This window comes from Pristiophorus japonicus, chromosome 2 (genome assembly GCF_044704955.1).
Source record: "Pristiophorus japonicus isolate sPriJap1 chromosome 2, sPriJap1.hap1, whole genome shotgun sequence".
NCBI classification, from domain to species: domain Eukaryota; kingdom Metazoa; phylum Chordata; class Chondrichthyes; family Pristiophoridae; genus Pristiophorus; species Pristiophorus japonicus.
The window spans coordinates 9,641,118-9,668,256 of NC_091978.1; the positions used below are offsets into that span (position 1 = coordinate 9,641,118).

The 27,139-nt window shown below is 47.7% G+C and overlaps 1 protein-coding gene across 5 annotated transcripts in view; it reads right to left on the reverse strand.

Moving 5' to 3' along the window:
• The window catches only part of LOC139235688 (exocyst complex component 6B-like), a 780,151-nt gene that overhangs the window by 349,530 nt on the left and 403,482 nt on the right, over nucleotides 1-27,139 (reverse strand). The window lies entirely within an intron of this gene.

A 27,139-nucleotide genomic window follows, 5' to 3' on the forward strand; every position in this document is an offset into this window, starting at 1 on the left:
TAGACGGGACACCCCGCTCTCTCCAGAAACCTCCTTCTCCTCGAGCGCTGTATCCCGCCTGCTCCCATTACCCGGAGCACCCAATTACCTGACCTCCGTGAGTGGACGACTCTGCTCGTTAACTTTTGTGACTTTTTTTTTTTAAGAAGCTGAAAGCAAATATTCTCAGCGTTGGGGAAAGTTATAGAATGATACAGGACAGAAAGAGGCCATTCGGCCCATCGAGCCTGTGCTGGCCCTTTGCTAGAACGATTTAATAAGTACCCCTTCCTCTGCTCTTTCCCCACATCCCTAAAAATTTCTCCCCTTTAACTATTTATCTAATCCCCTTTTGAAAATTACTCATCATCATCATCGGCAGTCCCTCGAATCGAGGATGACTTGCTTCCACGCCAAAAAGGGATGAGTTCGCAGGTGTTTCAATGACAGACCTAATATTCCAGATCCCGAACTACATCGTGAAGGGTGGAAGATGCCTGTGCGTGGATTTTCTTACCAGCCACCACACGGGCTTGACAGAGCCAGGTCTTGGTCCAGTGGCAAGGATTAATCAAGACGACTGGAGACCAGCTCTGCTGCAGGGACCTAGTGCGCCCACATATATCGCAGTGTGGGCTGGCCTGTGCTGCCCCCGGGCCCTCGCCTCTTCTAGGCCCCGAACGCATGCCTCTCCTAGGCCCACATCACAACACTCGACAAACTCTTGCCGCTCCTTTGCCAGACGTCGCCGCTCCTGCTCGCACTCCAATCACCGACCTGGATTTGGGAGACGTCAAATCCAGTCGCCCACTTCACAGCCGCCGCCCTCCTACAGCAGCACGCACTGTACCTTGTAGTGGTGCCTCCACGCTCTTTTTAAGGCCCTGACCTGAAAGTTACTATTGAATCTCCTTCCACCGACCTTTCAGGCAGCGTATTCCAGATCACAACAAGTTGCTGCATAAAATAATTCTCCTCATCTCCCCTTAGTTTAGATATTCCTGCTCGAGGGAGCGAGAGGGAGAGAGAGATAGACAGGGGGAGAGAGAGAGAGAGAGAGAGAGAACAAAGAGGAGCAATGATGATAATTCAGGGTATCAGCTGTTACTTTCTGCGGAAAGATCAAAATAGTTGGCCATGTGTCCTTGGCAACTGGGGAGACTCTGAGGTGATTCAATTAAAGTTTTCAAGGTTAGGAAGGGATTTGGAAAAGAACAAATCGGGGAGAATATTCACAGGGGTGAAGGGTTCAAATCGCAGGGGATAGGTTAAGTTAGGAATAAGATAGAAACAAAGAAAGATTTGCATTTATAGAGCACCTTTCACGACCACCGAATGTCTCAAAGCGCTTTACAGCCAATGAAGCAGTCGCTGTTCTAATGTGGGAAGGCAGGTTGAAAAATGTCATTCAAAGGGTAATGGAATTGCGAATAAATTATCAGTGAAGGAACCATAAATGACCATAAATGAGCTGAAGAGTCAAGTAGAGAGAATGGATTAGTGATGTGTTGCAAGAGTGGGTAAGTTCTTCGGCAGCACCTCCCAAACCCGCGACCTCCACTACCCAGAAGGACAAGGGCAGCAGGGGCATGGGAACACCACCACCTCCACGTTCCCCTCCCAGTCACACACCATCCTGACTTGGAAATATATCGGCCGTTCCTTCATCGTCGCTGTTTCAAAATCCTGGAACTCCCTCCCTAACAGCACTGTGGGAGCACCTTCACCACACGGACTGCAGCGGTTCAAGAAGGCGGCTCACCACCACCTTCTCAAGGGGCAATTAGGGATGTGGGCGTTGTTGGATTGCCACATCCTGTGAATGAATAATTAAAAAGTGGGGTTGAATCATCGAAACATAGATGTATTTTAAAGCACAGAAGGAGGCATTTCGACCCATTGTGTCCGAGCCGGCCGAAAAAGTGCTATCCCACTTTCCAGCTCTGGGTCCGTAGCCCTGTAGGTTATGGCACTTCAAGTGCACATCCAAGTACTTTTTAAATGTGGTGAGGGTTTCTGCCTCTACCACCCTTTCAGGCAGTGAGTTCCAGACCCCCACCACCCTCTGGGTGAGAAAAGTTCTCCTCAACTCCCCTCTAATCCTTCTACCAATTACTTTAAATCTGTGACCAATTACTTTAAATCTGTGTCCCCCTGGTTATTGACCCCTCTGCTAAGGGAAACAGGTCCTTCCTATCCATTCTATCCAGGCCCCTCATAATTTTATGCACCTCAATCAGGTCTCCCCTCAGCCTGCTCTGTTCCAAAGAAAACAACCCCAGCCTACCCAATCTTTCCTCATAGCTAAAAAAAGAGGACACAGATCCAAAGGCGACATGAGGAAGAACTTTTTTACGCAGCGAGTGGTTAGGAACTGGAATGCACGGCCTGAAAGGGTGGTGGAGGCAGACTCAAATGTGGCTTTCAAAAGGGAATTGGATAAGTACCTGAAGAAAAAGAAATTGCAGGGCTACAGTGACAGAGCAGGAGAGTGGGACTAGCTGAAGTGCTCTTACAGAGAGCCGGCACGGGCTCGACGGGCCGAATGGCCTCCTTCTGTGCTGCAACAATTCTATGATTCTCCAGTCCAGGCAACATCCTCATAAATCTCTTTTGCACCCTCTCCAGTGCAATCACGTCTTTTCTGTAATGTGGTGACCAGAACTGCACGCAGTACTCCAGCTGCGGCCTAACCAGTGTTTTATACAGTTCAAGCATAACCTCCTTGCTCTTAATATCTATGTCTTGGATGATAAAGGAAAGTAAGCTGTTTGCCTTCTTAACCAACTTATCTACCTGGCCTGTACCCTTCAGGGATCTGTGGACATGCTCTCCAAGGTCCCTTTGTTCCTCTACACTTCTCAATATCCTTCCATTTATTGTATATTCGGTTGCCTTGTTAGCCCTCCCCAAATGCATTACCTCACACTTCTCTGAATTGAATTCCATTTCCATCTGGTTTGAGGGATGTGCTTTTGCAAAGGAAATAAATTGAGGTTTCGGATGTGTTGCAAAGGTAGGATACCAATAGTTAATCTATCAAGAAAAGACAGGCATGTGTTCTTCTTTTCCTGTTTCTAAAACCTCTCGTTCTGATGAACACCAGTACAGTAGCAGGGATTTCACTCGCCGCCCCAGTGACGCCATTCTGTGCCTTTAAAACATACAGCGTGCTCGACAAAAAGGGTGCTATTTTTCGCAAGCAGATTTCCTGTTTCCATTCATTGCAAAGGGACAAACTATAGCCGGTTTTTACAAAAAAAAAACACAAACGAAACAAAAGGGGTTTTAAAGTCGAAATGACTCGGGACTGTGGCTGATTTTAATGAGAAGACTTCTTTTGCCCCTGCACAAAACAACTATTTACAATTTTTGTTTTTGTTTAAAGTTTTAAATCGCTGTAACCTAAAGTGGCTCCATAATCCCCCTGAGGCCTTAGGCTTGGAGTGCATGTTCTTTATCTGACTGGGCAGCGTCTTTGCGTTGCTGCTTGTATTAAGTTCTCGCTGGGGGTGGGGCGGGAGGGGGGGCGGATTTGTTCAGCAGCATCAATGGTGTTTGTGATGAGCGGAAACGGCGTTGCCGATAGCCAGGCTGCGGCCTTGGCTCCTGCCGCTTAACAACAACGGCTTGCATTTACATAGCGCCTTTAACATAGTAAAAGTATCCCAAAGTGCGTCACAGGAGCGATTATCAAACAAGATTTGACACCGAGCCATGTAAGGAGATATTAAGGCAGATGACTAAAAGCTTGGTCGAAGAGGAAGAGGGAGAGAAATTGGCCAACCTTGCCCAGCCTGACCTCGCCGCACAGCACTGCCCCCCCAGTCATCAAGATTCACGGCGCGGCCCTGGACAACGTGGACCATTTTGCATACCTCAGGAACCTCTTATCAACAAGAGCAAGCATTGACGGCACGATTCAACACCGCCTCCAGTGCGACAGCGCAGCCTTCGGCCGCCTGAGGAAAAGAGTATTTGAAGACCAGTCCCTCAAATTTACCACCAAGCTCATGATCTACAGGGCTGTAGTAATACCCGCCCTCCTGTATGGCTCAGAGACATGGACCATGTACAGTAAACACCTCAAGTCGCTCGAGAAATACCACCATTGATGTCTCCGCAAGAACCTGCAGATCCCCTGGGAGGACAGATGCACCAAGGGTAGCGTCCTCAACCAGGCCAACATCCCCAGCATTGAAGCACTGACCACACTTGATCAGCTCCGCTGGTCAGGCCACATTGTTCGCATGCCAGACACGAGACTCCCAAAGCAAGTGCTCTACTCAGAACTCCTTCATGGCAAACGAGCCAAAGGTGGACAGAAGAAACGTTACAAGGACACCCTCAAAGCCTCCCTGATAAAGTGCAACATCCCCACCGACACCTGGGAGTCCCCGGCCAAAGACCGCCCTAAATGGAGGCAGTGCATCCGGGAGGGCGCTGAGCACCTCGAGTCTCGTCGCCGAGAGCATGCAGAAATCAAGCGCAGGCAGCGGAAGGAGCGTGCGGCAAACCTGTCCCACCCTCCCTTTCCCTCAACGACTATCTGTCCCACCTGTGACAGGGACTGTGGCTCTCGTATTGGACTGTTCAGCCACCTAAGGACTCATTTTTAGAGTGGAAGCAAGTCTTCCTTGATTCCGGGGGACTGCCTATGATGATGATGTTTTGGCGATATTTCGTTTTATTTGCCGGTAAAAGGTATTCAACTAAATTGGCCAAAGTTAACAAATGGCGGTTTTGAAATATCGCCGAAAATCGGATTGACAACGTGTAACGCCCAAAAAAAACGCACCGCTTAAAATTGGCCATTCGGCGAACCCGTACTTAGGGTGACAAAACACCGCCTGAGAAAAGCCTGTGTTGAAGCTCCAGAAACAGCGGTAGGTATTAAGACCTACAAAAAAGGGAAGTTGAAGTTTTTATTTTTTAATTCTTTATCAGATTCATTAATTAAGTGTAAAGTGAATGTTTTCTGATTTTTTATTTTGTGCAATAGTTTTTTGTGTTTTCTCCCTTCTCAGGGCCTGTATTTTTGGCGGCGATAGACCTCGGGCTAAAGTTGACGAGGACTACGGTTTCCACCGCGAATCCTCATGCAACTCCGATTTTTTTCCATCGGGAGCATTTTTTGTTGCCAATTTTACCCCCTTCAAAAATGGCGACATTTTTAATGGTATTTTTTTTCGTAAAATGACGGGAAAAGGACGTAATCGCCATAAAGTGAAGTTCTAGCCCATAGAATCATAGAAATTTACAGCACGGAAGGAGGCCATTTTGGCCCATCGTGTCCGCGCCGGTCGACAAAGAGCTACCCAGCCTAATCTCACATTCCAGCTCTTGGTCCGTAGCCCTGCAGGTTACGGCACTTCAAGTGCACATCCAAGTACTTTTTTAATGTGGTGAGGGTTTCTGCCTCTACCACCCTTTCAGGCAGTGAGTTCCACACCCCCACCACCCTCTGGGTGAAAACATTTCCCCTCAAATCCCCTGTAAACCTTCTACCAATTAATTTAAATCTATGCCCCCTGGTTGTTGAACCCTCTGCTAAGGAAAACAAGTCCGTCCTACCCACTATATCCAGGCTCTTCATAATTTTATACACCTCAATAAGGTCTCCCCTCAGCCTCCGCTGTTCCATGAAAACAAACCCAGCCTATCCAATCTTTCCTCATAGCTAAAATTCTCCAGTCCAGGCAATATCCTGGTAAATCTCCTCTGTACCTTCTCTACTGCAATCACATCTTTCCTGTAATGTGGTGACCAGAACTGCACGCAGTACTCCAGCTGTGGCCTAACTAGTGTTTTATACAGTTCACGCATAACCTCCCAGCTCTTGTATTGTATGCCCCAGCTAATAAAGGCAAGTAAGATTTTAAGGAGGGTCTTAAAGGAGATAGTGAAAGAAATCCAGAGCTTAGGGCCCACGGCTCAGACCCCGTCTGCCTGCTCTGGTGGGCATTAATGATCCCATGGCACTATTTGAAGAAGAGCAGCAAGTTCTCCCAGTGTCCTAGTCAACATTCCTTGCTCAATCAACACCACCAAAAACATATTAATTGATCTTTCATCTCATTACTCCTTGTGAGATTTTGCTGGATTGTCCTACAGAGTGACTGCGCTTCAAAGTAATTCACTGTCCATGAAGAGTTTTGAGACCTCAGAACATGCTGTATAAATTCTAGTCTTTCTTTGATCTTATTGAATGGCGGAGCAGGCTCGAGGGGCCGAATGGCCTACTCCTGCTCCTATTTCTTATGTTCTTATGTTTCCAAATGATGAGACTCGTGTAGTTTACAGTGTGCTATTAGAAATGCAATTCCTCAGGAAAGAGAATGACGAATACAGCAAATCCCTTTGATGGCCCAGGTAGTGTTTGTTTTGAAGAGGGATTAGAATAGGTCATGGTGTTAAAACAGAGTGAATGATGTTTGGCAGATATGTGCAGGTATGGCAGATACGTGATCGGGGTCCAGGAGAGGCGTGAGTTCGGGGCCAGGGGCAGGACGGGGCCAGCCCACACTGCGATATGTGTGTGCACTAGGTCCGTGCAGCAGAGCTGGTCTCCAGTCGTCTTGGATAACCCTTGCCACTGGACCAAGACCGAGCTCTGTCAAGCCCGTGTGGTGGCTGGTGTGCAACGATCACCCCACGTTAAAAAAATCCACGCACAGGCATCTTCCACCCTTCAGGATGTAGTTCAGGACCTGATATTCAGTTCCCTCATTGAAACACCTGTGAACTCATCCCTTTTTGGCGTGGAAGCAAGTCATCCTCGCTTCGAGGGACTGCCTATGATGATGATGATGATGTACAGCACAGAGTCCACTGCCATTCATTTCCACGGGTGTTCTCCCAATCGTCACTTTGGCGGAGGATTCACGCAAAACCTGGAGAAACTACGCCAATTCTCCGGGAGGTGTCCACATGTCTTGCAATTAAGTTACGGCGGGCTAGCGGCAAATTCCGGTGGAAATTCTATTCCTACTGCACAGTAAGTCCCTTCACTCTTCACCAGTGGGATTTCAGATGACTTGGGAGCAATTCAAGTTGAGAACAAAGACCAACAATGAAGACGACACCAAAGGGTGAAAAGAACGGGAGAAGACAAGAGGACAAAGTGACGGCAATTGTCGGAGGCGGGGAAAGACCCAGGGGAGGTGGGGCGAGGAGCTCCACAGTTTACGCGGTGCTGAGAAAGAACGGGTTAAGAGTTGGGAGACGAGTCTCGTTTTCAACGCAGCGAGGATGCCAGGACTGGAGGTGGAAGTGCGTGCTAAACAGGGACTTTGGAGGAATGAAAGAAGGAAGCTCAGAGGAGCACTGACCATAGCAGCATTGAGAGAATCGCGAGAAAGCTGGATTTAGAAGCGATGGGGAGTCGGGTCGTTGAACAGCGCCAGGCTTTACCAGCTCAGGCTCAGATGCCTGGCGCCGGCTTTTGAGCCCGCAGCCTGGCTAGCATGGAAAGGAGAATTCTTTAAGACTCGAGGGTTTGTGACATAGCAGTTTAGCTATTTAGCTCATTGCAGCTTAGAGGCAAGGAACAAAATCTCTTTAACAAAACTAATAAGGTCAGTACTCGCAGCATTTTCACAACATAATCACATGCTAAGAAAACAAGTGTTGTAACGACCTGAAAAGCTAAAAGCGTGATTGACATAATGTTGGAAGATCAGACTTCCCTGGCAATCCCTGAACGTTGGATTGACGGCACCTTGTTAGATTCCGTATTGAGCACATTGTGCCTACTGGGTATCTTTCAGTGCACCCTGAATTCTGCCAAGTTATGCTCTAGAATTCCTAAGCAGACAGACATCAACTGCAAACTGTATATATATATATATATACGGCATATTAAAGCAACTTGTAGTGATCATACTTTGCGCGCAAGGGGTTATGTCAGCTTTGTGACGGTATACGGGGTGGCCTGTGGGATAGCGTGTCGTGCTGGTGGAAAAAGTAATCGCCTCTGTTTTTTTTCTAAGTGGTTCCTTTATTGAACGGATCTGGTTTCAAATGGTTGCATCATCCCGATGCACAGGAGCTGACCACAGCGTTCCACATGGGGGGAAACGACAGCTTCACAAACCATTTACATAGAACAATGGGTAGGGGGAGCAAAAGGCGGACAGAACTCGAGGTCTGGGTTTTATTCAACTGAGCTGGATGCGTGCCCAGGCCAGAGCTGTACCTATTCATGCTGATCCCATTTAACCTTCCCTGCTCTATTGTTCTTCCTAACACCCCCTTTTTGATCATTTTTGCTCCGCTGGCCTCATAATTTCCCCCTCGCCCTCCCCTGCCTTTCTGTCTCATGTCCCTGCTGCTCCTTCGCATTCTGCCCTACGTAAACTAGAGGTGATGGAAAACTCGGATGCCCCGTGTCCTAACTCGCACCAAGTCCCGCTCACCCATCACCCCTGTGCTCGCTGACCTACACTGGCTCCCGGTTAAACAACGCCTCAATTTCAAGATTCTCATCCTTGTTTACAAATCTCTCCATGGCCTCTCCCCTCCCTATCTCTGTAATCTCCTCCAGCCCCACAATCCCCCGAGATGTCTGCGCTCCTCGAATTCTGCCCCCTTGAGCATCCCTGATTATAATCGTTCCACCATTGGTGGCCGTGCCTTCTGTTGCCTAGGCCCCAAGCTCTGGAACTCCCTGCCTAAACCTCTCTACCTCTCTTTCCTCCTTCAAGACTCTCCTTATAACATACCTCTTTCACCAAGCTTTTGGTCACCTGCGCTAAAATCTACTTATGCGGCTCGGTGTCAAATTTTTATCTCATTATACTGCTGTGAAGCACCTTGGGACGTTTCACTAGGTTAAAGGCGCTATATAAATACAAGTTGTTCTTCAATCCGTTCACCTCGCTGTGCACTCGCACTCTCAATTTTTTTCCTTCTCGTGTTCCCTCCAGTAGCACCCCTGACTCGCACAGTTTTATCCTCCGTTCTTCCACAATCCCAGTGCCGATGTTGGTCTGCAATTTGCACCTCATGGTGAGCAGACAATAAAACTACGGAACAGAACACAGGCTTGCATTCCAGTTGAACAGCGCAAGTGTCACAAGCACAGTGATGCTTTAAACCAAACAGAAGAATTAAAGGATTTGCTCAGACTGTTTTTTTTTTGAGTCTTTTCATTTTTGTTTCTTTTAACGCCAGCCATGATCTGATTGAATGGAAAAATGAGAACTGTTCTCCTTGGAACAGAGAAGGTTAAGAGGTGACCTAATACAGGTTTCCAAGAGGATTTGAGGTTTTGATAGAGTAGATAGAGAAACAACTATTCCCTCTGGCAACTGGGTCAATAACCAGAGGCCACAGATTCAAAATCATTGGCAAAAGATCGAGAGGGGAGAGCAAGAGAATTTTTCTCACTCTGAGTGTTGTCGGGATCTGCCTGAAAAGGTGGTGGAACATAATTTCATTCATAATTTTAAAAGGGATTTGGACAGATACTGGAGGATGAGGAACTTACAGGATTATGGAAAAAAGCAGGGATCTGGAACTATGCATGACTGCTCTTTGAAAGAGCCGGCACAGGCAGGACGGGCAGAATGGCCTCCTCCTGTGCTGTAAGTTTCTATGATTCCATGATCGAGGGGCTGAATGGCATAAGAATAAGAAACAGGAGCAGGAGTAGGCCATACAGCCTCTAGAGCCTGCCCCGCCATTTAATACGATCATGGCTGATCCGATCATGGACTCAGGTCCACTTCCCTGCCCGCTCCCCAGAACCCCTTATCGGTTAAGAAACTGTCTATCTCTGTCTTAAATTTATTCAATGACCCAGCTTCCACAGCTCTCTGGGGCAGAGAATTCCACAGATTTACAACCCTTCTGAGAGAAGAAACTCCTCCTCATCTCAGTTTTAAATGGGCGGCCCCTTATTCTAAGATTTTGCCTTCTCCTTCTTATCCTTTGTCCCTAAACATAGATGAAACAGTCAATTTGGCTCAACTCAGCAAGGGGCAAAAAAATAAGGCTTTAGTCCCCATCGCTTCATCCGACCGAATGGATGTCTGGTCTTTGCTTCTAGCCGGCTGAGGAGGCGATGCGGAGCAGCGGGACCTCGTCCCACCCCTCACTACCCTGGTTCACTGTGTGGAAGAACTGTCGCTTCCAAGCTCACCCCTGACCCGGCCGTGGCAACAACTTACATTTACATAGCACCTTCAACGTAGTAAAATGTCCCAAGGCGCTTCACATGAGCGGTTTCAAAATAAATTTGACACCGAGCCACACAGGGAGATATTAGGGCAGGTTTGATCAAAGAGGTAGGTTTTAAGGAGAGTCCTAATGGAGGAAATAGAGGCAGAGATAAGGAGAGGTTTAGGGAGGGAATTTAGAAAAAATTGTTCCTGGGATGTGGGCGTCGTTGGCAAGACCGGCATTTATTGCCCATCCCTAATTCCCCCTCGAGAAGGTGGTGGTGAGCCGCCTTCTTGAACCGCTGCAGTCCGTGTGGTGAAGGTACTCCCACAGTGCTGTTAGGGAGGGAGTTCCAGGATTTTGACCCAGCAACGATGAAGGTACAGCGACATATTTCCAAGTCCGGCTGGTGTGTGACTTGGAGGGGAGCTTGGAGGGGATGGTGTTCCCTTGCACCTGCTGCCCTTGTCCCTCTAGGTGGTAGAGGCCGCAGGTTCGGGAGGTGCTGCCGAAGAAGCGTCGGGGAGTTGCTGCAGTGCATCTTATAGATGGTACACACTGCAGCCACGGTGGTGGAGGGAGTGAATGTTTAATTCCACAACTTAGGACATCAGCAGTCGAAGTCACGGCCGCCAATGGTGGAGCGGGGAATATTGAGGAAGAGGAAGAGGCCAGAATTGGGGGAAGGCAGATATCTCGGAGGGCTGGAGGAGGTTATAGAGATAAGGAGGTACATTCTATCATTTCACCAACGCGCTTACCTCTCAGCAAAGCAACATTCCTATTGTTAAAATTGAGTGCAGCGAACTAGATCCCACCATGGTTCAGCTGGTGAGGGTAAAGTTGTGCCGGGTTTCTGGTATTCAGCAGCATCGAGCTTGGGATGGGCACAAGATGAGATACAACTACAATTGGGGAGGGGGGAAGAAAGAGCAAGTGGGGAAAAGCAGACCTTTTAAATGAATAATCACTAAGTGCGTCCCCGCTTTAAAAACCGCCATCCCACAGCACCGGATAAACTCGAAGAACAAGTCTAACTTTTGTCATAAGGCTTCGATGGATATATTTTTTGTTTCGCCTTGTCTTTTATTTGCCAGCCCTTTTAAAAAGGGAGATGCGGGGTGGGTGGGGGCGAGTGGGCGGGTGGAGAGAGACTTATCAGCTTCGTTGTGTGGGACTTAATCATCTGTGAAACAGTCTCAATGCAGTATTTTCCAGCCGGTCTGAGCTCCCTTTCTGTGCCGGCTCAACCTTTCCACCCTTTAAATTGGTCGAGAGATCATGATAAACTGCCAGTGAAGTGTCTAATTGTGATCTCAGTTACAGCACCATTGTACCTTCAGCTGGTATGCTGTGTAGAGGCTTGCATCCCCTTATTGTGCTCCCACCAGGAATGAGCGTAAGCCTATCTCGTGCTATTGTGCCACTAACTCCCCGAGAATCCCCACGAGTTGACAATTTAATACAAAGTTCTTTTTGAGTGAAGGCTGAGATTTTTTTTTTTCTTTTCTCTCTCTCGCTCCCCAGCTCTCTCTCTCTCTCTCTCTCTTTCTTTAAGTGCGGGTGTTGTTCAAAGTCCCTTTCAGACTTGATCCTATTCTGGGCTTAAAAGAACCCTTGAAAAAAAAAATACATAGGACTTGTTTTGACATTTTTCCTTCCATTGTCTGCTCTCTGTTTGGAATGCTCCAGTAAGGTCCTTTTCAGCCCACGTGCAAGAGAAAATGAAAAATCAATCTTAAGTGTTTTCGGAGGATGCTCTTCGTTTAACTAATCGGTGTCTTCTTTGTCCCCGTTACAGGAGGAAGACTATTTTGGGAGTAAGGGGTTGGAAGAGAAAAAGATGAACTTTTTTTTAATTTTGAAGAATCCCTCTGTAATGTTTTTGCTTCATGGGTTCTTTGCTTAAGAATTCATAGCAACACTTGTTGGTTTATTAGCAAAAGGTTTAACAATCACACTACACATTACCAGTTCATCCACCAGGCTTACAACCCTCGTGGATCCCCCCGAACCCAACTGGCTGGGGTTTTATTGAGTCTTGTGAACATCACGTGACTGGCTAAGCCACTCCCAACACCAATAGCTCGACAACTATTTTAAGTTTCCCGGGATGGCAGGCCTGACATATGAAGAAAGACTGGATCGACTAGGCTTATATTCACTGGAATTTAGAAGAATGAGAGGGGACCTCATAGAAACATATAGAGTTCTGACGGGACTGGACAGGTTAGATGCAGGAAGAATGGTCCCGATGTTGGGGAAGTCCAGAACCAGGGGTCACAGTCTAAGGATAAGGGGTAAGCCATTTAGGACCGAGATGAGGAGAAACTTCTTCACTCAGAGAATTGTGAACCTGTGGAATTCTCTACCACAGAAAGTTGTTGAGGCCAGTTTGTTAGATATATTCAAAAGGGAGTTAGATGTGGCCCTTAGGGCTAAAGGGATCAAGGGGTATGGAGAGAAAGCACGAATGGGGTACTGAAGTTGCATGATCAGGCCATGATCTTATTGAATGGTGGTGCAGCTCGAAGGGCCGAATGACCTACTCCTGCACCTATTTTCTATGTTTCTATGTTGTACCTGTAAATCAAGTGCCCCTTGATTAAAGGAGAGGGGGGCACTAAAATCGACAAACTTAAACAAATGAAACTTTAGACATTGGTGGATCAAATTAAAATTTGGTTGCTGGGGGTGATGGTGCACTCCAGTCCCTCTGGCGCCCACCTCTCGCAGAAGACCGCGAGCGTACCGGTGGACACCGCGTGCTCCATCTCCAGGGACACCCTGGCTCGGATGTAACCGCAGAAGAGAGGCAGGCAGTCGGGCTGAACGATCCCCTCGACCGCCCGCTGCCTTGACCGGCTGATGGCTCCCATGGCCAGGCCCAGGATCAGTCCTACGAGGAGGCCTTCCGACCTGCCCGCTCCCCTCCACACAGAGTGCCCAAAGATCAGGAGCGTGGGACTAAAGTGTAAACAGAATTTGAGGAGCAGCCTCTTTCCAACAGCTCCACAACTATTTCTGTATCAACAGCTCTACTAACCTGTGAGCATCCGCTCAGGTGCATACATTACATCCTCCATTTTATCAATTGGAATTTTTTTTAAACTGGAAAATATTAACATCCCCGGTTGACATTCCCAGCGTCAGGAGACTCAGAGATTGCAGCTGCAATCCTCAGCAAAGCTAAGCACCTCCACTGGTGAAGCCACTAACCGACAACAACAACTTGCATTTATACAGTGCCTTGAACAACAAGAACTTGCATTTATATAGCGCCTTTAATGCAGTAAAAACTGCCCCGAGACGTGTCACAGGAGTGTAAATCAGGCTGCAATTTGACACCAAGCCGCATAAGGATATATTAGGGCAGGTGACCAAAACCTTGGTCAAAGAGTTTTTAAGGAGCATCTTAAAGGAGCGAGAGGTGGCGAGGCGGTGGGGTTTAGAGAAGAAATTCCAGTGCTTAGCGCCCAGGCAGCTGAAAGCACAGCCGCCGACGGTGCAAATCGGTGATGTGCCAGAGGTCAAAGTTACCCAGCCGACTCTGAACAAATAGGCTGAGTTTATCGATGGCTGCAGTGCGTACCTCAGAATCCCAGAAGTTTGCACAGTAAACCGACCCAGTAACAATACTTGGTTAAAAGGTGATCCAGCACAAACTGTGCTTCTGTTCTTTTTGACCTTGGTGCTTTTCATAGTACTGCACTCCACCCCAGGCCGAAAAGGTGACAGGTCAAGAGCTTGTGGCTTAGTGGGTAGCGCTCTCGCCACTGAGTCAGAAGGTTGTGGGTTCAAGTCCCACTCCAGGGACTTGAACATTAAAAAATCTAGGCGGACACTCCAGTGCAGTGCTGAGGGAGTGCTGCACTGTCAGAGGTGCCGACTTTCCGATGAGACGTTAAGCGAGGCACCGCCTGTTCTCTCAGGTGGGCATAAAAGATCCCACGGCATTTTTTCGAAGAAGAGCAGGGGAGTCATCCCTGGTGTCCTGGCCAATATTTATCCCTCAACCAACATAACAAAAAAACAGATTATCTGGTCATTATCACATTGCTGTTTGTGGGAGCTGGTTGTGCGCAAATTGGCTGCTGCGTTTCGCACATTACAACAGTGACTACACTCCAAAAGTACTTCATTGGCTATAAGGCGCTTTGGGACGTCCGGTGGTCGTGAAAGGCAACCTAAAAATGCAAGTCTTTCTTTCTTTCTATTTATCAAGCGTCTCATCACATCGTCAGTACATCCAATCAATTACTTTGAAAGGGTAGGTATGCAGGAAAACACGGCAGCCAATTTGCATGTAGCAAGCTCCCACAAACAACAAGTGAGGTGAATGGCCGGTTAACCTGCCTGTATTAATATTTAATGATAAATGTTGGCCATCACACTGGAAGAACTCGTGCTTGCCTTCACACATTGACGTAGGAGCAATGGAAACAGGAGCTGAAGCTTTAGTTTAACGTCTCATCTGAAAGACAACACTTCTGACAATGCAAAACTCCCATGACTACCTTGATAATGTACTGAGATTCTGAAGCGGGTCTGATCCCACAATCTTCTAACTCAAGAGGTAAACGTGCTCCCAACTGAGACAAGCTGAACACTAACTAACTAAGTAACTAATGTAATGGTTAGTTCATGTAAAACTTGAGCTTTAATAGCTTCTCAACTGTAGGAGCAAAGATACACCGAGGGAGTGTAGGAGGGAACATAGAAACATAGAAATTAGGAGCAGTAGTAGGCCATTCGGCCCTTTGAGTCTGCACAGCCATTCAATATGATCATGGCTGATCCTCGATCTCAACACCATGTTCCTGCTTTCTCCCCATGCCCCTTGATGCCTTTTGTGTCTAGAGATCTATCTACCTCCTTCTTAAATATATTCAGTGACTTGGCCTCCACAGCCTTCTGTGGTAGAGAATTCCACAGGTTAACCACCCTCTGAGTGAAAAAACTTCTCTTCATCTCTGTCCTAAATTTCCTACCCCGTATCCTGAGACTGTGACCCCTTGTTCTAGACTTCCCAGCCCGGGGAAACATCCTCCCCGCATCCAGTCTGTCCAACCCAGACAGAGTTTTATACGTTTCAATGAGATCCCCTCTCATTCTTCTAAACTCTCATGAATACAGGCCTAGTCAACCCAATCTCTCCTCATACGACAGTCCTGCATCCCAGGAATCAGTCTGGTGAATCTTCGCTGCACTCCCTCTAAGGCAGGTATATCCTTTCTTAGGTAAGGAGACCAAAACTGTACACAATACCGAGAGAGTGTAGGAGGGAACTGGGGAAATGTAGGCGGGAACACAGGGGGGAGTGTAGGAGGGAGCACGAGGGGAGTGTAGGAGGGAACACAGGGGGAGTGTAAGAGGGAACACAAGGGGAGTGTAGGAGGGAACACGAGGGCAGTGTAGGAGGGAACACAAGAGGAGTGTAGGAGGAGACACAAGGGGAGTGTAGTAGGGTACATGAGGGGAGTGTAGGAGGGAACACGGGGCAAGTGTAGGAGGGCACACGAGGCGAGTGTAGGAGGGAACAGAGGGCGTGTAGGAGGGAACACGGGGGGAGTGCAGGAAGGAACATTGTGGAGTGTAGGAGGGAACACGGGGGGAGTGCAGGAAGGAACATGGGGGAGTGTAGGAGGGAACACGGGTGGAGTGCAGGAAGGAACATGGGGGAGTGTAGGAGGGAACACAGGTGAAGTGTAGGAGGAAACGGGAAAGTATAGGAGGGGACATGAGGGGAGTGTAAAAGGGAGCACGAGGGGAATGTAGGAGGGAACACGAGGGGAGTTTAGGAGGGAACATGAGGGGAATGTAGGAGGGTATACGGGGGGAGTGTAGGAGAGAACACGAGGGGAGTGTAGGAGGAGACACGAGGGGAATGTAGGAGGGAACGGGGCGAGTGTAGGAAGGAACGTGAGGGGAGTGTAGGAGGGAGCGCGGGGGAGTGTAGGAGGGAACAGGGGAGGGTAGGAGGGAACGGGGCGAGTGTAGGAGGGAACGTGAGGGGAGTGTCGGAGGGAGCGCGGGGGAGTGTAGGAGGGAACAGGGGAGGGTAGGAGGGAACGGGGCGAGTGTAGGAAGGAACGTGAGGGGAGTGTCGGAGGGAGCACGGGGGAGTGTAGGAGGGAACAGGGGAGGGTAGGAGGGAACACCGAGGTGAGGAGTCCCTCTGGGAACCTGGGAAACAATGAGGTAGGGTAGGTGGCCCTGCAATGAGTCTTGATGTGAACACAGTGAGGGTACAGCGATGAGCAATGATACACAAGACTGAACGTTTGGGGGAGGAAAGGGGGAATAACGCAATGGTCCTCCTGGGGTCAGGCTAAACTGCTGAGGTCAGTGTCCTCATCACATCTTTCCCAGACGCGTAGCGTTCTCTGGGTTGTTATGCTGTTGCTCACCACACGGTGTTGAACTGGTCGTACTCTCTGGGTTATTATGGGGTTGATGTTTGGAGGATCCTTGTCTCTTTTATCTTCTTGCACCAGATGCCTGGCTTTGAGATCAAACAGCAATTGCAGCCGCGAGCCCTTTTACAAGTACTCCCCTACCTTGCAACTGATCCAAAGCTTGGGTTTGCTGCGAAAATAGATCAAACCTGACAACCATGGATGACGATAAGGGAAACGTTCCAAACATTGTGTTTGTGATTCTGGAGGTTACTGATCCCAGGCTTCGCAAACACAGCCAATGCCAGAGTGCCGGCTCTGCTTACCTTATCAAGGGATCGAAAGCGAGCATTAATGCTATACTGGTGATTGCCCACAGAGTCCCAGAAAGTAGCCTGAAGGTAGCACTGGAGCCAATAAAAGGGAAATGATAACGCTTTCTTTTTTCTCATCCGCTTCACTTGCTGGGAAAGGGTTTGGGAGATGCCATCTGCGTCTTGGTACCTCTCCCAATTGGCCTTTCTCCATGAGCTTAGACAGCAATTATTGCCACGCTATTTGATCCAGAATGAGGAGGGGAATTGCAAAACCAGAACTTTTCACCCAGTGTCCGCACGCACAACTTTCAAAGTCGCAATTAGGAACCAACAGCTTGAATTTGTACAGTGCAGTAAAAGTAGATTAAAATGCCCCAAGGAAGCGTAAGGGGAAAAGAAATGATGTCATCCAAAGAATCTCTGCAGGAGTTCCTCAGGGCAGTGTCCTTGGCCCAACCATCAATGCTTCATCAATGATCTTCCCTCTGTTATGTCTTCAGATGCTTTAATAATGACTCCACGAGACAATGTGTTGTGCTTGAACTGTAGTGACCTTAGTCCATTTAATGTAACTCCAAAGTGAGGATCACACCTTTTATCCTAGGCCTGGCACACCTGTACAGGTAACCTACAAGTCTCCCACTGCAGTGCCCTCTGGTGGCACACCTTGTAATAGTATAAGCAGTAAACATGTAGGATACATGACACCCTCCATCATATGGCCAGAAGTGGGGATGTTCGCTGATGATTGCACAGTGTTCAGTTCCATTCCCACTCCTCAGATAATGAAGCAGTCCATGGGCCCACAAGCAGCAAGACCTGAACAACATTCAGGCTTGGGCTGATAAGTGGCAAGTAACACTCGCGCCACACAAGTGCCAGGCAATGACCATCTCCAACAAGCGAGAGTTTAACCACCTCCCCTTGACATTCAACGACATTACCATTGCCGAATCCCTCACCATCAATAGCCTGGGGGGTCACCATTGACCAGAAACTTAACTGGACCAGCCACATAAATACTGTGGCAACAAGAGCAGGTCAGAGGCTGGGTATTCTGCGGCGAGTGTCTCACCTCCTGACTCCCCAAAGCCTTCCCACCATCTACAAGGCACAAGTCAGGAGTGTAAGGGAATACTCTCCACTTGCCTGGATGAGTGCAACTCCAACAACACTCAAGAAGCTCGACACCATCCAGAACAAAGCAGCCCGCTTGATTGGCACCCCATCCACCACCTTAAACATTCACTCCCTCCATCACCGGCGCACCGTGGCTACAGTGTGTACCATCTACACGATGCACTGCAGCAACTCGCCAAGATTTCTTCGGCAGCACCTCCCAAACCCGCGACCTCTACCACCTAGAAGGAGAAGGGCAGCAGGCGTATGGAATCACCATCAACCTCCAAGTTCCCCTCCAAGTCACACACCATCCTGAATTGGAAATATGTCGCCGTTCCTTCATCATTGGTGGGTCAAAATTCTGGAATTCCCTCTTTAACAGCACCGTGGGAGTACCTTAACCACTCAGACTGCAGCGGTTCAAGAAGGCAGCTCACCACCATCTTCTCAAGGGCAATTAGGGATGGGCAATAAATACTGGCCTTACTCGAGATGCCCACATCCCATGAACGAATAAATAAAATTGGGGAGCGAGTAAAATGGATGATGCACAAGAGGCCAGAATTGCTGGAGTGTAGAGATCTCGGAGCGTTCCAGGGCTAGACGAGGTTACAGAGATAGGGAGGGTGAGGCCATGGAGGGTTTTAAAGGCAAGGATAAGAATGTTAAATTCCAGGCATTGCCAGACCAGGAACCAACGTAGGTCAGTGAACACAGGGGTGATGGGTGACCAGGACTTGGTGACTAAGTAACTTGAAGGCTGTCAAGAGTTTCTTGAAAATGGTTTTTAAAAGAGCAAACTCACATCTGCCAACATTCAACAGCTGGGCACATCAGGATTGAGAGACTGCATGACATGGAGCAGCAGCTGGCAAAGGTGAGGTAATGTGCAAGTGGCCTCCAAACTATCATGGAGTGCCACTATCTTCAAGTGATGGGTAAATTAAATGAATTCTAGCCAGTTTCGGGTGAGCTATGGGAGTAGCTGTTGCTTCTTTAGTGTTTCCCCTCCTCCCCTCAGACCTATGCCTGGATAGTTTCACTGACATGCGGCTCACCCAATTGGCCATTCTTCATGTGTGAGTCTACAGGAGAACATAAAAATTAGGAGCAGGAGGAGGCCATTCGGCCCCTCGAGCCTGCTCTGACACTCAATAACCTCCTGGTTGATCTTTGACCTCAGCTCCACTTTCCTGCCCAATCCCCATATCCCTTGATTCCCTTAGAATCCAAAAATCTATCGATCTCAGTCTTGCATATACTCAACGATTCAGCAGCCACAGCCCTCTGGGGTAGAGAATTGCAAAGATTCACCAATCTCTGAGTGAAGAAATTTCTCCTCATCGCAGACCTAAATATCCGACCCTTTATCCTGAGACTGTGCCCCCTGGTTCTAGACTCTCCAGCCAGGGGGAAACATTCTCTCAGCATCGACCCTGTCAATCCCCCTCAGAATCTTGTATGTTTCAATGAGATCACCTCTCATTCTTCTAAACTCCAGAGAGTATAGATCCAATCTACTCAATCTCTCCTCTTCGGACAAACCTCTCATGCCAGGAATCAATCTAGTGAACCTTCGATAAGTTATTGAACAAGAGAGCTCATCAAAGCCAATCGGCAACATGTCCTCAATTAACATGCATTCTTACCTACTTTCAACAAGTCAATAGCTGGCAACTGTAGATGGTGAAAATGGCCCAGGCTACTTTAGGTGGATGGGAAAATTGACCCTGACCTCTTTGGATACATGGTGACTCAAGACTCCTGGGAGATAATCGGAACAGCGGACAATGTGGCTTCCACTGTGCGTGAAGCAGTTGGTATATATCAATGTCATTCATTGTATAACGTGCACAAACAGTGTGTATTGAATAATTATGCTGTGATTACATAACACGATCATTAAGAGTGGGAAGAAAAAAACAAAAGGAATCCAGCTCTTTGGATAGAATGTAACTCGATCGCCGGTCACAGGTCACAGTACGGCCGGCCATGAATGTGACAGAAGTTGTCCATCGCGGTTCCAACATCCTGAGATAGTTCTAGGAATTTATTGTGCAAAGCCAGTTTTTAAAGTTCAAGGCTGTATCGAGGAGGAGATTCCCCTGATACACAGCTGCAGGCATTTCCACCATCAGTGCAGCCAGCTCTCTCTCTCTCGCTAGTAAAATAGCTGAATGCAAAACACCGTGTAGAACATATGGACAGCCTGCTGCCAAGTGCTGAACCCCCGAGACTTGGAAATGCAAGCGGATTTATGACAGGCCAGGATTTGCATCGCCAAACACCAGCGTAAACAGCACTGTCCATACCCATGGCAGATGGTTACATTGCCTCCAAGCACCTGAAAGTTCTTCGTCCTGTGAAATTGCTCCCCCATACATCAAAGCGCAGTCGCTGTTGAGGAAAATGAGGCCGCCACATTGGCCCACCAGCATCCCCAGCAAACACCCGAGCCAAGCTGACACTTACTGCGCTGTAACAAAAGAATGAACATTTACCTAGCACCTCATGACATCCTCGGGAAGTTCCAACCAAAGCGCTTCAGAAACAATGAATTGCATTCCTGAAGTGTAAACAGCGTTGTTTTGTCGGCAAGTGCGGCAGCCAATTTGTGGGGAGCCAAGTCCCTGATCAGCAATGAGATGAATGGCCAGTTAATCTGTTTTAGTGGTAATGTATGAGAGACCAAGTGTTGGCCGGGACACAGAGAACTCGCTACCCTTCTTCAAAGCAATACGCGATCTTCAGTGTCCACCAGAACAAGCAGGTGGTGGGAATGTTTTGCTCCAAGGACAGCACCTCTGGCACTGCAGCACTCCCTCAGTACAGGCCTACTTTATGTGCTCAAGTCCCGGGGGACTTGAATCCAGAGGTGAGAAAAAAGCAACTATGCAAACGTCGAGTGCTGCTCTCTTTTTTCCACCACGTTATTTAGGTGAAACGTAGAAACATAGAAAATAGGTGCAGGAGTAGGCCATTCGGCCCTTCGAGCCTACACCACCATTCAATATGATCATGGCTGATCATGCAACTTCAGTACCCCATTCCTGCTTTCACTCCATACACCTTGATCCCTTTAGCTGTAAGGGCCACATCTAACTCCCTTTTGAATATATCCAATGAACTGGTCTCAACAACTTTCTGTGGTAGAGAATTCCACAGGTTCACAACTCTCTGAGTGAAGAAGTTTCTCCTCATCTCAGTCCTAAATGGCTTACCCCTTATCCTTAGACTGTGACCCCGGGTTCTGGACTTCCCCAACATCGAGAACATTCTTCCTGCATCTAACCTGTCCAATCCCGTCAGAATTTTATATGTTTCTATGAGATTCCCTCTCATTCTTCTAAATTCCAGTCGATCCAGTCTTTCTTCATATGTCAGTCCTGCCATCGCGGGAATCAGTCTGGTGAACCTTCGCTGCACTCCCTCAATAGCAAGAATGTCCTTCTTCAGATTAGGAGACCAAAACTGTACACGATATTCAAAGTGTTTCCAGTTGAAGAGCTACCGCTGGTACAGGGGATAATGGGCCAAATGACCTCCTTGTCTGCTGTAAAGCATTTATCAACAGAATTCTCCAAGTCCACATGGATTCCACTCATGGTACACTCCTGATATTACAACGGTTTGCAAGGACATATTTATTAAGCTGAGTAATCATCATTAATGCTTTTTTTCAGTCTCAATTACTCCCATGCTCTCCTGGCCAGCCTCCCAGCCTCCACCTTCCATAAACTGCAGCTCATCCACAGCTCTGCTGCCCCGATCCTTCAGTTTTGGATGTTTTTACAGCAGAGAAGGAGGTCATTTGGCCCACTGCTCCCTGTACCAACGGTAGCTCTTCAACTGGAAATATCTGATCAAATTTAATTCGCCTGCCCTTCCCTTGTAACCCTTTCGCTCATCGGGTTCCCTTCCAAACTATGGTGCTGAATCTGCCTGAGTCATTCGCAGATTACCGCACCCAGTGTCAGCTGGAGTTCTGGGTTTGAACCAGCAAACTTTTGACCCTGGAGCCAGGGTGGGTTACGACACAGGTCAGACGGACCACACCCTCCCCAACCCAGCATGCTGCCAAAAGAGCGGCTTCTGCAGTGTAAGGCGAACACTGGCCACTGCAACACACCATCTGCAAAGTATCAAAACCGTTGCACAACCATTGGCTTTTGCAACACAAACAAACTTGAGGTATTTAATTGAAAGGAGATCAAAGACGTTGTTGGGTTGCTGGGAATTTTAGCAAAACCTGCAACAAAAAAAAAGTACAAACACACATCACCTGTCACGAGCAGAGACACAGTAGAATTACCTGTCCCAAATGAATCTCACTTGACCCAGATGCAGTTAAAATGTCAAAAGCACAGACAAAAAAATAGCCTAATAGGCTAAACGCGGCTGCCTTCTCGAGTTCCAATCAAGCCGATCACCATCGCGATAGTCTTGGTCGTGCTGTTATACAATCCCAGCACAAACAATACGCACTTCAATTTACTTGTCCAATGGGATTTCGGTAGGGGAAAGAGGAATCTACACTCAGAGTGGCTCCAGAGGTTGGATCATCAAATCATGAATAAAAGTACGCTAGTTTGTTTTTGGTGAATTATATGTTAATCAAGATGAGGTGTATTGGTGCCGGGGAACGGAACACTTTCCGATTCAGAAACTCAGTATCAGCGTTATACATTCTTAGGCCAGGTACAGCATGGGTTCAGATACAGAGTAAAGCTCCGTCTGCATTGTCCCATCAACCCACGGCAAGTACAGCACAGGTTACATACAGAGTAAAGCTCCCTCTACACTGTCCCATCAAACACTCCCAGGGCAGGTACAGCACGGGGTTAGATACAGAATAAAGCTCCCTCTACACTGTCCCATCAAACACTCCCAGGGCAGGTACAGCACGAGTTACATACAGAGTAAAGCTCCCTCTACACTGTCCCATCACACACTCCCAGGGCAGGTACAGCACGGGTTACATACAGAGTAAAGCTCCTTCTACACTGTCCCATCACACACTCCCAGGGCAGGAACAGCACGGGTTAGATACAGAGTAAAGCTTCCTCTACACTGTCCCATCAAACACTCCCAGGCAGGTGCAGCATGGGTTAGATACAGAGTAAAGCTCCCTCTACACTGTCCCATCAAACACTCGCAGGGCAGGTACAGCACGGGTTAGATACAGAGTAAAGCTCCCTCTACATTGTCCCATCAAACACTCCCAGGGCAGGTACAGCACGGGGTTAGATACAGAGTAAAGCTCCCTCTACACTGTCCCATCAAACACTCCCAGGGCAGGTACAGCACGGGTTAGTTGGAAAGTCCCTATGCCAAAAGAGCAGCTCACCCACCCCTACACCAGACCAGTGAGATAGGTTTCCATTTCTTGCACTAGCCATCCTGTCATTTCTCACAACTGAGATTGTCAAATGGTGCCAGAAGGACATGCTTGCCTTGTACATAGTCTGGCCCGGGCACTATTGGGATGCATAAAGAGATGGCAGGACACTGCCTCGCCTTCTGATTCTTTGTATGGTACAATCTTCGACTTTTACCCACATTGTTTGAGAAAACTTAGAAAGAAAAACCACAAAGTCTGTCGATCTGAAAGTGCGCAGTAAGTCAGTCAGTATCCGATGGAGTAAAGGTGGCCAGCTCATCTCATGGTCAGAGATTCTGCTTGATAGGACTGAATGAAATGATGAAAATACAGCTCTGATGAAGGATGTCCTAAATTTATCACCTTTTAGATGCTGACTGATGTGTTTTTATTAGAGCTGGGTAGGTGAAGCACTTCTGGGGACAAGGGGGGTTCAGGGGCAGCATAACATTGGGATTATGTGCAGCAGTGGGGAGGGAGTTATGAGAAAGATAGCTAAAGCAAGGGCAAAGTTCCAAAACAATATTTCTCAAGACTTTTATAATCCAGGAATTGAGCGCAGATACTATATTGACACTACAGTGCGGTACTGAGGCACAGCTGCATTGCCAGAGGTGCCGTCTTTCAGATGGGACACTGAACAGAGGCCCTATATACCTGTGTGCATGGAATTTAAAGATCCCATGGCAATAAACAAAGAACCTTCCTCCATTAATCAATACAGATTATCTGGTCATTCACCTCACTGCTGTTTGAGGGGGTTCGCTGTGTGAGCAAAATGACTGTCAGCTCTGCTTACATAACATCAGTCAACGTCCTGAAAAGTTCTTCATGTGAAGTGCTTTGAGATTCATAGAAATACAGAAAATAGGTGCAGGAGTAGGCCATTCGGCCCTTCGAGCCTGCACTGCCATTCAATGAGTTCATGGCTGAACATGCAATTTTAGTACCCCATTCCTGCTTTCCCTTGATCCCCCTAGTAGTAAGGACTACAACTAACTCCCTTTTGAATATATTTAGTGAATTGGCCTCAACAACTTTCTGTGGTAGAGAATTCCACAGGTTCACCACTCTCTGGGTGAAGAAGTTTCTCCTCATCTCGGTCCTAAATGGCTTACCCCTTATCCTTAGACTGTGACCCCTGGTTCTGGACTTCCCCAACATTGGGAACATTCTTTGGAGAAGTGAGGTAAGGAGCTATCTAGATGCGAGCTTTGCTTTTTCATAGCTTCTTTCCCACAATGTACATCAACTGCTTCCTCTATGTGCACAGATTTCTCAACTCCTACAGCTCAGGTCAAATGCCAATGAGTGAGTCTTGCCTGTTGCTGTGCAAGTCAGAAGGAGAGAAGGGAAAGAAAGGGATACTGTAGACCCATATTGGTTACGGCACAGGAGGAGGTCATTGTATCTGTGGCAGCTCTTTCCCATAGCAATCCAAAACTAATCCCACTGCTCTCTCCCTATATTGCTGCATCTTTCTCTGCTTCTAACATTTAACTACGTTCCTCTTAAAAGATGGAATGGTCTCTGCCGACACCCTCTTTCTCTCTCTCTCTCCCCTACACCTCTCTCTCACTCTCTCTCTCTCCTACCGTCTTACTCTCTCACTCTCTCTCTCTCTCCCTGTAGCATCCTGGGATGAGAGGGTTGTCCTATGAGGAGAGATCGAGTAGATTGGCCCTATACTCTCCGGAATTTCGAAGAATGAGAGGTGATCTCATTGAAATATATAAAATTCTGAGGAGGATTGAGAGGGAGGAGGATTGAGAGGGTAGATGCTGAGAGGTTATTTTCCCCTGCTGGAAAGCCTAGAACTAAGGGGTCACAGTCTCAGGATAAGGGGTTAGCCATTTAGGAATGAGATGAGGAGAAATTTCTTCACTCAGAGGGATGTGAATCTTTGGAATTCTCTACCCCAAAGGCCTGTAAATGCTGAATCGGTGAGTATACTCAAGGCTGAGATCGACAGATCTTTGGACTCGAGGGGAATCAAGAGTTGTGGAGATGGGACGGGACAGTGGCGTTGAGGTCGATGATCAGCCATGATCTTATTGAATAGTGTAGCAGGCTCGAGGGGCCATATGGCCCACTCCTGCTCCTAATTCTTATGTTCTTATGAAGTATCCAACAACCCTCTGTGTAAAGAAGAATTCTCCTAACCTCTCTGCTCACCCTGTTAGTGATGACTTTTAATTGATGGGACCTTATCAATGACTCCCTATTCATTGTTAGAGGTTTGATCTGGTTACCTGATCAATACCTTTTATAATTTTAAAAGCCTATATAAAATCCCCTTGCTCCAGTAGAAATAGTCTCAATAGCTCAAGTCCCTCCTCGTAACAATGGTTTCCTATTCTCTGGCATCAACATACATATATGTATTGAATCATAGAAAGTTACAGCATGGAATGAGGCTATTCCGGCCCATCGTGTCCGTGCCGGCCGACAAAGAGCTACCCAGCCTAATCCCACTTTCCAGCTCTTGGTCCGTAGCCCTGCAGGTTTCCCCACAAATCCCCTCTAAACCTCCAACCAATTATTTTAAATCTATACCCCCTGGTTGTTGACCCTTCTTCTAAGGGAAAAACGTTCTTCCTATACACTCTATCCAAGCCCCTCATAATTTTATACACCTCAATATGTCTTCCCTCAGCCTCCTCTGTTCCAAAGAAAACAACCCCAGCCTATGTTCCCGATGTTGGGGAAGTCCAGAACCAGGGGTCACAGTCTAAGGATAAGGGGTAAGCCATTTAGGACCGAGATGAGAAGAAACTTCTTCACTCAGGGAATTGTGAACCTGTGGAATTCTCTACCACAGAAAATTGTTGAGGCCAGTTCGTTACATATTCTAAAGGGAGTTACGACTAAAGGAATCAAGGGGTATGGAGAGAAAGCAGGAATGGGGTACTAAAGTTGCAAAAATGATCAGCCATGATCATATTGAATGGCGGTGCAGGCTCGAAGAGCCGAATGGCCTTCTCCTGCACCTAATTTCTATGTTTCTATCCAATCTTTCCCCATCGCTAAAATTCTCCAGCACAAGCTGATAGGGTTAGATGAGGTAGGATGAGAGAAGGCTGGTGTGGAGCATAAACACCACCACAAACCAGTTGGGCTGAACGGGCTGTTTCTGTGCTGTAAATTCTATTTAATACATTGTTGTTGGACCGCATGCAAGCACATAGTAGAGGGAGCCTCAGCTAGCACCCAATAGCCCTATCACGCAGGAGACCGTATCAAGAGTCGGATCTTGAATAGGGGACAGAAATCATCTTCATTCATTTACATTGGGCCGGAAAGGGTTAAAAGTACCTCCGGCACAGACTGCGTAAAGTTTCGCTCCTCTGTCCTTTGAGAAATCCTTCAGATTCAGCATTAATGGCCAAAACAATTCTGAGGCTAGGCAAAGCTGCTCATTGCAGATTCTGCAATGCCCTCTGCTGTTCCTTTCTGGACATTCCTCCACATGAGATCGAACAGTAGCCACTGTCGCTCGAGGAGTTGTTGCATGAGAATCGGGAGAGGCGCCGCATTGCGTGAGGTACTGGCAGCGGATAGGTGAACTGGTGTTGGGGAGCCTAAGTCACAGGTATCACTGAGAATCCATGGCTTGTTGGGCCGCCTAGTTTTGATCAAAGCTTTATGTCAGTACGGTATCTAATCAGACAAGCTGTGCAGAAAAAAAAATTAGGAACGTGTGGCAATCATTCGGACATCCCAAATTGCTTCTAAGCCAATCAGTTACTTTTGAAGTGTAGTCGCTGCTGTTCTTGATC